Source organism: Cervus canadensis, chromosome 22 (genome assembly GCF_019320065.1).
Source record: "Cervus canadensis isolate Bull #8, Minnesota chromosome 22, ASM1932006v1, whole genome shotgun sequence".
NCBI classification, from domain to species: Eukaryota; Metazoa; Chordata; class Mammalia; order Artiodactyla; family Cervidae; genus Cervus; species Cervus canadensis.
The window spans coordinates 14,879,525-14,891,592 of NC_057407.1; the positions used below are offsets into that span (position 1 = coordinate 14,879,525).

Consider the following 12,068-nt stretch of genomic DNA (forward strand, 5'->3'; position numbering starts at 1 on the left):
ACTGGCCATCTTCCAGCTTCTCAGACATGCCATACCACAGAGGACCTTTGCATTTGCTATTTCTCATGGCTGGAATACTCTCCTGACTCCACTCTTTCCAACTCTGCCTGTGCCCAGGGTAACTCCTACTTATTCACTGAGCTTTGGTTTAATCCCCAACTCAATTTTCATTTCTTTGAGGGAAACCTTCCCCGGTCCCCCGACTGGGACGAGCTTCCTCGTAGAAACTCTCAGAGCACCGAGAGCCCTTCATGTCAGGCTCCGCTGGCACGTTCATGTTTCTGGGTGTACTGGTTTGAGTGTCTGTTTTCCCATCTGGTTAATCCCATGGGAATACAGACAGTGTGCGCTAGATCACACCTGATCCTCAGTGTCTAGCACACAGCTTGGTTATCATAATATTTTATGAGTAAAGAAACGGATGAAATGATCCTCTATATAGAAAACCCTAAAGACTCTACCAGAAAATTACTAGAACTAATCAATGAATATAGTAAAGTTGCAGGATATAAAATTAACACACAGAAATCCCTTGCATTCCTATATACTAACAATGAAAAAACAGAAAGAGAAATTAAGGAAACAATACCATTCACCATTGCAACAAAAAGAATAAAATACTTAGGAGTATATCTACCTAAAGAAACAAAAGACCTATACATAGAAAACTATAAAACACTGATGAAAGAAATCAAAGAGGACACAAACAGATGGAGAAACATACCGTGTTCATGGATTGGAAGAATCAATATTGTCAAAATGGCTATTCTACCCAAAGCAATCTATAGATTCAATGCAATCCCTATCAAGCTACCAACGGTATTTTTCACAGAACTAGACCAAAGAATTTCACAATTTGTATGGAAATACAAAAAACCTCGAATAGCCAAAGTAATCTTGGAAAAGAAGAATGGAACTGGAGGAATCAACCTGCCTGACTTCAGACTCTACTACAAAGCCACAGTCATCAAGACAGTGTGGTACTGGCACAAAGACAGAAATATAGACCAATGGAACAGAATAGAAAGCCCAGAGATAAATCCACGAACCTATGGACACCTTATCTTTGACAAAGGAGGCAAGGATATACAATGGAAAAAAGACAACCTCTTTAACAAGTGGTGCTGGGAAAACTGGTCAACCACTTGTAAAAGAATGAAACTAGAACACTTTCTAACACCATACACAAAAATAAACTCAAAATGGATTAAAGATCTAAATGTAAGACCAGAAACTATAAAACTCCTAGAGGAGAACATAGGCAAAACACTCTCTGACATAAATCACAGCAAGATCCTCTATGACCCACCTCCCAGAATATTGGAAATAAAAGCAAAACTAAACAAATGGGACCTAATGAAACTTAAAAGCTTTTGCACTACAAAGGAAACTATAAGTAAGGTGAAAAGACAGCCCTCAGATTGGGAGAAAATAATAGCAAATGAAAAAACAGACAAAGGATTAATCTCAAAAATATACAAGCAACTCCTGAAGCTCAATTCCAGAAAAATAAATGACCCAATCAAAAAATGGGCCAAAGAACTAAACAGACATTTCTCCAAAGAAGACATACAGATGGCTAACAAACACATGAAAAGATGCTCAACATCACTCATTATCAGAGAAATGCAAATCAAAACCACAATGAGGTACATTACACGCCAGTCAGGATGGCTGCTATCCAAAAGTCTACAAGCAATAAATGCTGGAGAGGGTGTGGAGAAAAGGGAACCCTCTTACACTGTTGGTGGGAATGCAAACTAGTACAGCCACTATGGAAAACAGTGAGATTTCTTAAAAAACTGGAAAATAGAACTGCCATATGACCCAGCAATCCACTTCTGGGCATACACACTGAGGAAACCAGATCTGAAAGAGACACGTGCACCCCAATGTTCATCGCAGCATGTTTATAATAGCCAGGACATGGAAGCAACCTAGATGCCCATCAGCAGATGAATGGATAAGGAAGCTGTGGTACATATACACCATGGAATATTACTCAGCCATTAAAAAGAATTCATTTGAATCAGTTCTAATGAGATGGATGAAACTGGAGCCCATTATACAGAGTGAAGTAAGCCAGAAAGATAAAGAACATTACAGCATACTAACACATATATATGGAATTTAGAAAGATGGTAACGATAACCCTATATGCAAAACAGAAAAAGAGACACAGAAATACAGAACAGACTTTTGAACTCTGTGGGAGAAGGTGAGGGTGGGATGTTTCAAAAGAACAGCATGTATACTATCTATGGTGAAACAGATCACCAGCCCAGGTGGGATGCATGAGACAAGTGCTCCGGCCTGGTGCACTGGGAAGACCCAGAGGAATCGGGTGGAGAGGGAGGTGGGAGGGGGGATCGGGATGGGGAATACAGTGTAAATCTATGGCTGATTCATATCAATGTATGACAAAACCACTGAAATGTTGTGAAGTAATTAGCCTCCAACTAATAAAAAAATTAAAAAAAAAAAAAAAAAAAAACTATGCAACTAATGTTATAAACCAATGTTACCTCAATAAAATAAATTAAAAAAAAAAAAGAAAAAGAAACGGATGAAGAACTGTCATTTATACCCAGAAAAACATCCACTTAAGACTGATGGTTAAATAAAAACACTTTCCATAAAATAAAAGCTAAGATAATTCCCACTAAGATAACTCACTAAAAGAACATCTAAAGGCTGTACTTTCAGCACTAGGCAAGGTCAATACAAATCACAGATGGTCTGAGAAACAAGATCTTGGCAAATATGTTGGAAAATCTAAATGAACACTAACTTTATAAAATAATACTTGCAGTGTCTATTTTAGGGCACTAAACAACTAACACACTGGTCAAATAAAAGCATATACATTAGGAGAAAAACTAAAATTGAAATCATCTAAGAACCTCACGTTGTTTGAGATGAGGATCAAGGTACTGATTAACATTTGACTGTCTTCAATATAAATGTTTAAGCATATTAGGTATCCACATTATCAAAAAGTAGGAAATGTGGTTTTCAAAAAAAAAAAAAAAAGTCAGAAAGTGGAATGAGGAAAAAGAAACACTACTCACCCCAAAGAAAAAGGAAGATAGATGAAAGAAAGAAAGTGAGTGAAATTCTCTCAGTTGTGTCTGACTCTTTGTGACCCCATGGAATAGTCCATGGACTTCTCCAGATCAGAATACTTAAGTGGGTAGCCGTTTGCTTCTCCAGGGGATCTTCCCAACCCAGGGATCAAACCAGGTGGATTCTTTACCAGCTAAGCCACCAGGGAAGCCCAAAGAAAGAAAAAGTAGGACAAATAGAAAGCTCAAAATATATCAATGATCACAGTCACTGTAATGAACTGACTTTTAAGTTAAAAGACAAAGAGTAAAAGGTTGTCAGAGTAAAGAAAATCCAACTCTGGACGTTTAAAAGAAATACTCAAAATCTAAAGATTCAGAGCAGTTGAATAAAAGGATTGAAAGAGACAAGTACCAACCGAAAGAAGACAACCATAGCCATATTGATACCAAACCCAATAGATTTTGAGGTGCAAACATTATTTGATATTAATAATTGTACATATAAATTATAAGTTTATAATTATGAATAATAATAGTAATGAAAGTTCCTGTTTGCAAGCAAGACAGCAAGTGAACAAATGAGTAAGATGCCCTTAATTCATTTGTATCTTCAAGTCGTTGAGAAAACACGTCCATGGCAAGGGGGCAGGCAGCTCTGGTGAAGCCCAGGGGGAGCTCCCTCCCAGCTTCCTCCGTTGCTGGGACACACTGCCTGCCAGGACCCTGCCATCCCGCTTTACCGCAGCCTCAAATGGAAGGACCTCCCTGTGCTCACCACAGCTTCGCTTCCCTGGACTGCTGGCCGAGGGGGCCGATCTCCACTGCTGTTTGGCCCAGCTCCTCAGTCACCCCCGCTGAAGGCCACAACCGCTCAGCCACACGTCCTCGGTCCCCTGTTCTTCCAGCCCCAGGTCAGAGACGTAAGGGAACCCAGATGCTCTGTGTCAAGTAAACATCCTCCAGTTATCCCTCCTCTCCAGGCTTCACCATGTATGCGTGTATATATGCTTAGTCCCTTCAGTACTGTCCGGTGCTATGTGACCCTCTGGACTGCAGCCCGCCCGGCTCCTCTGTCCATGGGATTCTCCAGGCAAGAACACTGGAGTGGCCTGCCATGCCCAGGGGATCTTCCCGACCCAGGGATCGAACCCACATCTCTTACATCTCCTGCATTGGCAGCCGAGTTCTTTACCACTAGCACTCCGATTCTCCCCCCTCTCCAAGCTTCACCCTGTGAGTCTGACTTAAATTCTTTATCTGTTCCCTCAGCACTTTAGAATAATTGTCAGCACTGAGCACTGTCCCAAGTACAAAGAAAAAACTCCTTAAGGGTCCTTAGTCTGACATTCAGGAACTATCCTAGCACATCCTGCTTCTCTGACTCCTGGGCAGGGAGGAGTGTGATAACAACTGCCAAACTCCTGAGCGACTCTCCACCCTGGGACCCAAAACTTCTCTAATTTCAAACCTGAAGGTAGCCGACAGAGATCGTTTTCCACAGTTTTCCCAGGCATAATCACACATGTCAACCATTATTTCATATATCCTTTTATATGTTAAAATGACTTATTTGAAAAAAATTCATTATCAATATTATAACATAAACATTAATCAAATTAAAAACTGACTCTGCTGCTGTGAACACTTTTGTGCCCTGCTATTCAGACATTCCCCACCCACACACACACGAATAGTTTTCCCCATTCATTTCCATTATGAAATAGAGCATTTAGTCTAAGGGCAAAAATGAGATGAAGCCCCCTGGATATCAGCAAGTCAGGCGTGTGACTCACCTGTTAAAATCACGTATTCTCAGGACTAAGTTTTTCACTGAAAAGTTGCGAAATCAACAACACATTAAATAGTAAGAGAAATGGTTTCCCCCCAAAAGAAAATAAAATATAGCTCTTTGAATCAGTTATCTGTGACTGCATGACAGACTGCCTCAGCACCCCTAGACGTCACAAAATACAGTCCTGAAACGGCATTGCCCTGCAGGAGCCATGTGTGCGCTCTCTGGACACCTCATCAGAGCTCTCTCTCTCTCTCTCTTTTTTTTACCCCCCTTTAAATTGTGGCAAGAACACTTAACAGGAGATCTACCTCTTAACAAAGTTTAACTGTACAATACAGTATTGTTAACGGCAGGCGCAGGGGTGTACAGCAGGTCGCTAGAATTTATTCTTCTTGCATGCCTGAAACCCTATACCCTTGAACAGCGGCCCCCACCTCCCCCTCCCCTCCGTCCCCTGGCAACCGCCCTTCTGGTCTCTCTCTCTGTAGGCGCTGGACTATTTTGGATGTTTCATGTAAGTGGAATCACGCGGTACCTGTCCTGGGACTGGCTTCCTTCACTTAGCGTCACGTCTGTCCTCCAGTTTCATCTGTGTTGTCACGTATGGCAGCATTTCTGGGCTTTTTGTTTTCTTTGAAGCTGAATAATATTTCCTTGTGTATGTACGTTATCCATTCATCTGTTGATGGACGTTTAGGCTCTTTTCAGATCTTGGCTGTTGTGAATAAAGCTGCAGTGAATATGGGAGTGCAGATAGCTTTTTGAGATCCTGATTCAGGTTCTTTTGAATAAAGACCCAGAATGGGGGTTGCAGGGTCCTATGTTAATTCTAGGGATTTAGACCCCAGGAGTCAGGCTCAGCTCCCCACCCCCACCCCCAAGCGTGCCGACTGAACAGTGGCAGATCCCCGCTCAGGGGCCTGGTATTCAACCTGGCAGGGAGATTTCTAAAAACACAGGAGACTTGGGAGTGCACATCTGGAGCAGAGGTTTCAGCCTCACCCAAGGCGCCCAGAAGGAACAGACTCCCAGGACTCCCTCTGAGCACAATGAGTCTGACGTCCAAAAGCGAGCTCCAGCATCTATATCTTAGAATATTCCAGCTGATTCTAGAGCACTGACAAATGTGGAGCACGCAGCAGAAGGCAGGTCTGTGAATCTCTGATCTGAGGTCCCCGGAGCCACCCCATGGCTCGAGGCCTCGTTGGCTTCCAGGAGACCTGACACCATCTTCCACGGAGCGGTGGTTTCCTCCAGCTGGGGCGGGATTCTGGGACTGCCACCCAAAGAACCGTGACCAACCTGGGCCAGAACCGACAGCACTCTGCACGGCTGCGCAGTGACAGCTTCCATTCTGCACTTCGCAGTCGTGGCAGTTCTTGTGGCATCTGCCTCTCTGGGGGGTATTTTCCCACGTCTGGGCATTCTATGTACGAGAAACGGGTCCTTGCAGCAAGACAGCTGATATGTGAGTTTCACGTTCTCCATCCTGGGGAAGCTGCACCTTGGATGATGTCTTTCTGGTTTAAACCAGCCCCTGTCCACCGCAGGTTCTGGTTCCGATGGCGGCGGCCCCCGGTTCCTCCTGCTGGTCCATCTCGAGCGTCTAGTGGGTCAAGGTGTGGTTCCGGGCCAGTGCTCCCAGCAGAACTGTTCTCAGAGTGGGAAAGTCCTGTAGGATCACCGTCACTTTGGCTGTGTGACTGTTAGGCATGTGAAGCGCAGCTAGTGCAACTGAGGAACTGGATATTTTATTGTTGCTATTTTTTAAATGAATGACATCGTCTTTCTTTCTTTGGCTGTGTCAGCTCTTAGCTGCAGCATGTGGGATCTTACTTTTTTATTTTACTTAAATTGAAATAGCTGTATGTGGCTAGTGGCTCCTGCACTGGACAATGCAGTTCTAGACACTTCACCTAATCAGTTATTGCAAGGCAGGAACACCCAGCTTCCTGTTCCACATGAGGAAATGGATACTCAGAGAGGCACAAGGTCCTGCCTATCATCCCCAAAGGAGACAGGGCGAGGATTCAAACCCAAGTTCAATCCATGATAACTGCTTACCTCCCCCGCAAACACACACACAAACACACACAATGTGTGTGAAACACTGATGCAAATAAAATAAAGCTGAACAGCCCATCTCCGAGGCATCAGCTCTGTTTTAGTTACAAAGCCAAAACAAAAAGGAAAGCCGCAGAGCAGGACACACACTATCAATTCCGCCTAACCATGTAGCCGGCCGGCCAAGGGGCTTGGCTTCTCCCCCAGCCGTCCTGGCTCGACGCGGGGCCTGCGGTCGGGTGTGTTTTATTGCATGCCGAAAACTCCAAGACAGCTCGGCCTCCAAGAACAAAAGTGACTGTGGGGTGAAGAGGGAAGGGGGCCAAGAGGCAGGCCCTCCCATCTCCAAGGACGGACACCGCGTCTGATGAGCCACATCCAGGCTTATAAAACGACCGCCCGGGTGCGGAAGGGCCTGGCCGCGCTGGAAGAAGGTCCCTGCTGCCTCTCGGCTCCCCGCGCCCCGGGAAAACTCCATCGCTAACAGTTACGGTCAGCCATTTAAATCACATTACACTGTAAGTGGATATACAAATTGTGAGCCCTAATGAAATTTAGAAGGAAGCAGTGGGAGAGGTGAAAACACTTAGAACTGGTTTCTTGGTTTGTGAGACCCGAATTCAAGTGGTTTACACTGCTCGTTGAGAACGTGCTCCGAGTGTGGTTTTCCTGCCGGCGTGTGGAGGCTCCAAGCAATCGCCGTGCAGCCTCCGGAAGGTTCGGCCTGGACGACCTGGGGGTCACGTGGAGCAGCTGGAGGCACAAGAGGGTGTCCTCTTTCCCGCACCTTGCGGAAGGCCTGGGGCCCAGCTGCGTGCAGAGGAGCGAGTGTGTTGGAATAACTCAGGAGCCATCTGCCACTAAGAAATTGCCCCAGGCTTCTCTCTCCTGGGCGGGAGGGATCCCTGCAGACAGGAGGGCTTGCAGGTTAGGATAGTAAGATAGGAGCTTCTGTTTAATGAGTGGTCACCGCTGGCCTACCGCCAGGCGAACCCTTTCCTGGGTTCCCCGGCCCGGCGCCCTGCACGGGGTTTGCCCCTTTCACAGGCCAGGTAATGGGAGCTCAGAAAGGTCGAGGCTCTTGCCCAAGATCGTGCAGGCGTTTCTGATTTCGACGCTCAGAGTTGTCCTGCGCCGCCACCTTATGCCCGCCAGAGCTCGCGCCAGAGACCTGTGGGTGTGAGGGCGTGTGCCCCGGAGGAGGGCACGTGCCACTGTCATGCCTTCCCTGCGTCGCCCCAGTTTCCAGTTGCATTCTCTTTCCACATAGTGGGGTTTGAGGCCTGTTCTCCATCTCCACGTGCCTTCAAATTCCTGGGAGGCGAAACTAGGAAACGGGAAATCAAACTCATTCACGTGACCCTGACCAAACTCTTGTGCGCATGTCAGGAAGTAAGGCCCAGAGAAGGTGGGGGATTCGCCCAAAGCCACAGCAAGGTCGTGGCCAGAGTGGGGCCGCCGTCCGGACGGTAGAGGTCTCGTCGCCGGTGGTAAAGCCAGCATTGGGGTCTCCCTGGTCCGGTTCATGTGTGGAGGGGAACCTTGTCTGACCCACACCGGGGAATCCTTGCACAAGCGTGTGAACTCGGATGAAGGCCTCTGAGGTGGTCTCAGCTTGAAAACTAGGACGAGTGCCTGAGTCAGGAATGAAATGTTGGGTTCCTAGTGTTTCTAGCCTGCCATTTGTCTCTTCCCAGTAACCCTGAGGCGCTATTATCTTGTGGATGAAAGCAAGGGCTCTGTAATCAGCGAGACCCAGCTTTGCTTCTGACCAGCTCTGTAGTTTTGGGAAAGACACTTAATTTCCTGGGGCTTCTCTTTCTTCTGTAAAATGGAAAGAGCGACCTTTCTTTTTTTGTCAGATGCCATGAAATCAAACAGTCATGTAAAGAAAATAAGCTTAAAGAAAATAGCTTAAAAAAATAAGCCACCCAGGGCGTGTGTTCAGGAAAAGGGAGGAATTGCTAACAAATCAGTGGTGTGAGTTGCACAGGTCTTACTGTTCACACTTTATAAACAGAACCTGCGGCCCAGAGGAAGCGCAGTTGGCCCAAAGGCTTCCCACGAGGGCCCATTGGCTACCTGCCGCCAGCCAGGTGGGGCACGATGCAGGGTGTACCTGGGGTTCAGGAGCCCAGGCTGCTCTCCTGCGCCCCAGGATCTTGCTCGGTAAAGAGGAGGTAGGTCCCCACCCTTCTCGTGGTACAGGTCTCTCCTAAGACATGGGAAAACATTCCTTGGAGTTTCCCAGGGATGGGGGAGGACTTGGCACGCCTGAGCTGAGGCCGAGCCCATCCTGACTCCCCACCCTCTGCTTCCCCAGCCTGAGCCTGATCAAGAACCTTCAGGAGCCCCCTCCCAGTGCCTCCAAGGAAGCACCCTGCAATTTGCTGAATCAAGGAGGCTCATGAGTCATCAAAAGCAGGGTGATAGGAATGTGGCTGGTTTCTTGCCACGCCGGGGGGTGATTGCTGCCACCATGACTGCCGTTCATGCCGCTGCCTGAGGTCCTGTTTGGTGCCACGCCCTTTACTCCCATGAGTAGCCATCCTCACCTGCACCCTATAGCATCATAGCCTCATGATCCACATGAGAATACTGAATGAAGCTCAGAGAAGTTAAGTAACTGGCCAAAGGACACACAGCTCTAAAGAGCAGAGCTTGGAACCAGGTTTTCTTGACTCCAAAGTCTTCGTCCTACCCACTGCACCATGCTTAAGGTTGGTTTCTGGGGGTGAAAGAAAGGAATCCTATTGCTGGTGCTGTCACAGGAGAGAGGACCTCTTGGACTCTTGGCCTGCGAGGGAGACTGTCTGAAGGTCTTCAGCAGCTTCTGACAATTGGTACAGATCTTTGCACTGTGACTTCACCACTCTTCTCATTGAGAGGTGCTGTGTGTTTCTCTCTTTGAATCTGGGCTGTGTGTGGGCTTGCTTTGGCCAGTAAATGCAGTGGACATGATATGCATTCACGCCTCCACGTCCATGGGAATTGGTTCTAGGAACTGCCTCAGATACAAAAATCCAAGGATGTTTGAGTTCCACAGTTAGTACCCTGTACCTGTGGATGCAGAGGGATGACTCTAGTGGAACTTTGGAGCTTCCAATCTCACCTGCAGGGGATATGGTCCAGCAGTGTGAAAGAGCCCAGGGCGCCCCTTATCCCTAAAGATAGGAGACTGAGTGGAGAGAAAGGCCCAACCAACAGCCAGAACCAGCTCTTGGTGTGTATGAGAGGCCGTGGAGGATCAGCCAGCCCCTTGCCCATCTGCTGGCCCCAGATAAGAGCAGCGGGACACTGGTCCCCTGCAGCTAACCTGGCCCATGTCGGTGACTCGCAGGACCATAAGCGGATACAATGGCTGTGGTTCTAAGCCACTCATTTTTGTATGAGTGTGCTGTGTTATTCAACCATGGACAAGTGGTAGAGTGAGTGACTTGACTCTTCTGGTCTCAGTGTCCTCATCTGTAAACTGGGCCTACGCTTGTCAGAGAGGGTGAAGAAGCTCAAGCCTGTGAGCCTCGAGGCCGAGTCTGTAGCATGGGGTTGGCAGCATCAGCATCAGAGGGTCACCACTGGGGTGAGCAGCTCTGGTCAGGGTCTCTGCAGCAAGAGGCGTGTGGTGAGCCCCTCCGAGGGTACGATGCACATGGTAACTGCTCACAATTGCTTGGGCCACAATGTCATTAAGGATGACATTGAGAAACTTAGAAGGAAAACTGGCAAAGACCACGGCAAGTGCGTGAGCCTGCGGGCTCAGTCAGGTGGCAGAAAGACTGGCCAACCGGACACACAGCCTGGACGGGTGGGGTCGGGGGGCGGGCACTGGCTGCTTGGGTGCCGCTGAGTGTCCCCTGCGCTGGGGACTTGTGGCGCCGTGGACCCAGGTGGCCAGTTCCTTCCGTGTCGTAGCCAGAAATGCAACCTTGAATGTGAACATACTGATCTTTCAAGTGCTGGCAACTAAAATTTTTTATTTTTTATGTTTTACCAGTCAAAGAAAACACATCTGGCAACATACAGCCAGGGGCCCACGATGTGTGAGCTCCCCCAAACACTTGGAGGGCCTTCCTGGCACTGAGCTGGCTGCTGGGGGTGTTGTACCCACAGGGACCCCGCTCTCCAGGGTGTAGTCTTTCCAGACTTCTTCCGTCCTTGCTAGCTAACCGAGAGCAGACCCTCACTGTGGACTCGAACCTGCTCTGAACACCCCGAACATGGCAACTCTTGTTCACAGACCCCGCAGTATAATATTCTCTCACGTCAAACAAGGGCGCTCAGAGAGGTTATACAGCTTCCCACGGGGACAGCGCTAATGGCAGTACCAAGATCTGAACCCAGGGCATCCGGCTTCAGAACCTATGTGTGTTTTGAAAGTATCTGTCTGGCTGGCTGCGCCAGGTCTCATTTGCAGCACGTGGGCCCTCCCGTCGTTAGTTGTGGCATCCAGCGGAGATGCAGAGCCTGCACTTTCAGCCGGGCTGCCCTCTGGAAGCTGCTGCAGCCCCGTCCTCCACACGGGGAAACTTGCAGGCGACTTCTTGGGCTCAGGAGTCACCCCGGGCAAGCACCCGTCCACCATCAGCCCTCCTTCCCCGCGTGCTCGGAACCTCAGTCCCTCCATCTCAGGCCGTGCTTCTCAGCTGGGGGTCGATTCTACTCCCGGGGGTATACTGGCCCCGGTGTCAGGAGACATTACTGCTTGTCACAAATGGGGGCCCTCCTGGCATCTGGTGGGTAGAGGCTAATGATGCTGCTAAACATTGCACCCCCACAATCAAGAATGATCCAGCCTCAGATGCCAAGAATGCCAAGGTGAGAAACCTGATCTCAGCTGGCTGGCAACCATGGCAACATCCAAAAGGGAGCCAGCAGAATATTCCAGGTGATTCAGTCTGTTTCCCTAAGACTTTATTCTCTCTTCTCTTCCCCAGGAATGTCTTCATAATCCGATGTCACTGTGCTAAATGCCTGCACTGTCTAACGATCTCCCAAATACAACTCTTATATGTTAGTAGCAGCAGAACAAATAAGAAATGGTGGGGAGTGGGAAATAGCTGTAGGCAAAAAGAAAGATAAGTATTTAGATACACGATAGATCCTTGAAATCTGACCATAGGATGTACATGCCTGAAATGTGG

The 12,068-nt window shown here is 47.9% G+C and overlaps 1 long non-coding RNA gene across 1 annotated transcript in view; it reads left to right on the forward strand.

Moving 5' to 3' along the window:
* Window positions 1-12,068, forward strand: part of LOC122424424 — a 277,726-nt gene that overhangs the window by 260,335 nt on the left and 5,323 nt on the right. The gene's annotated exons all lie outside the window — the stretch shown is intronic.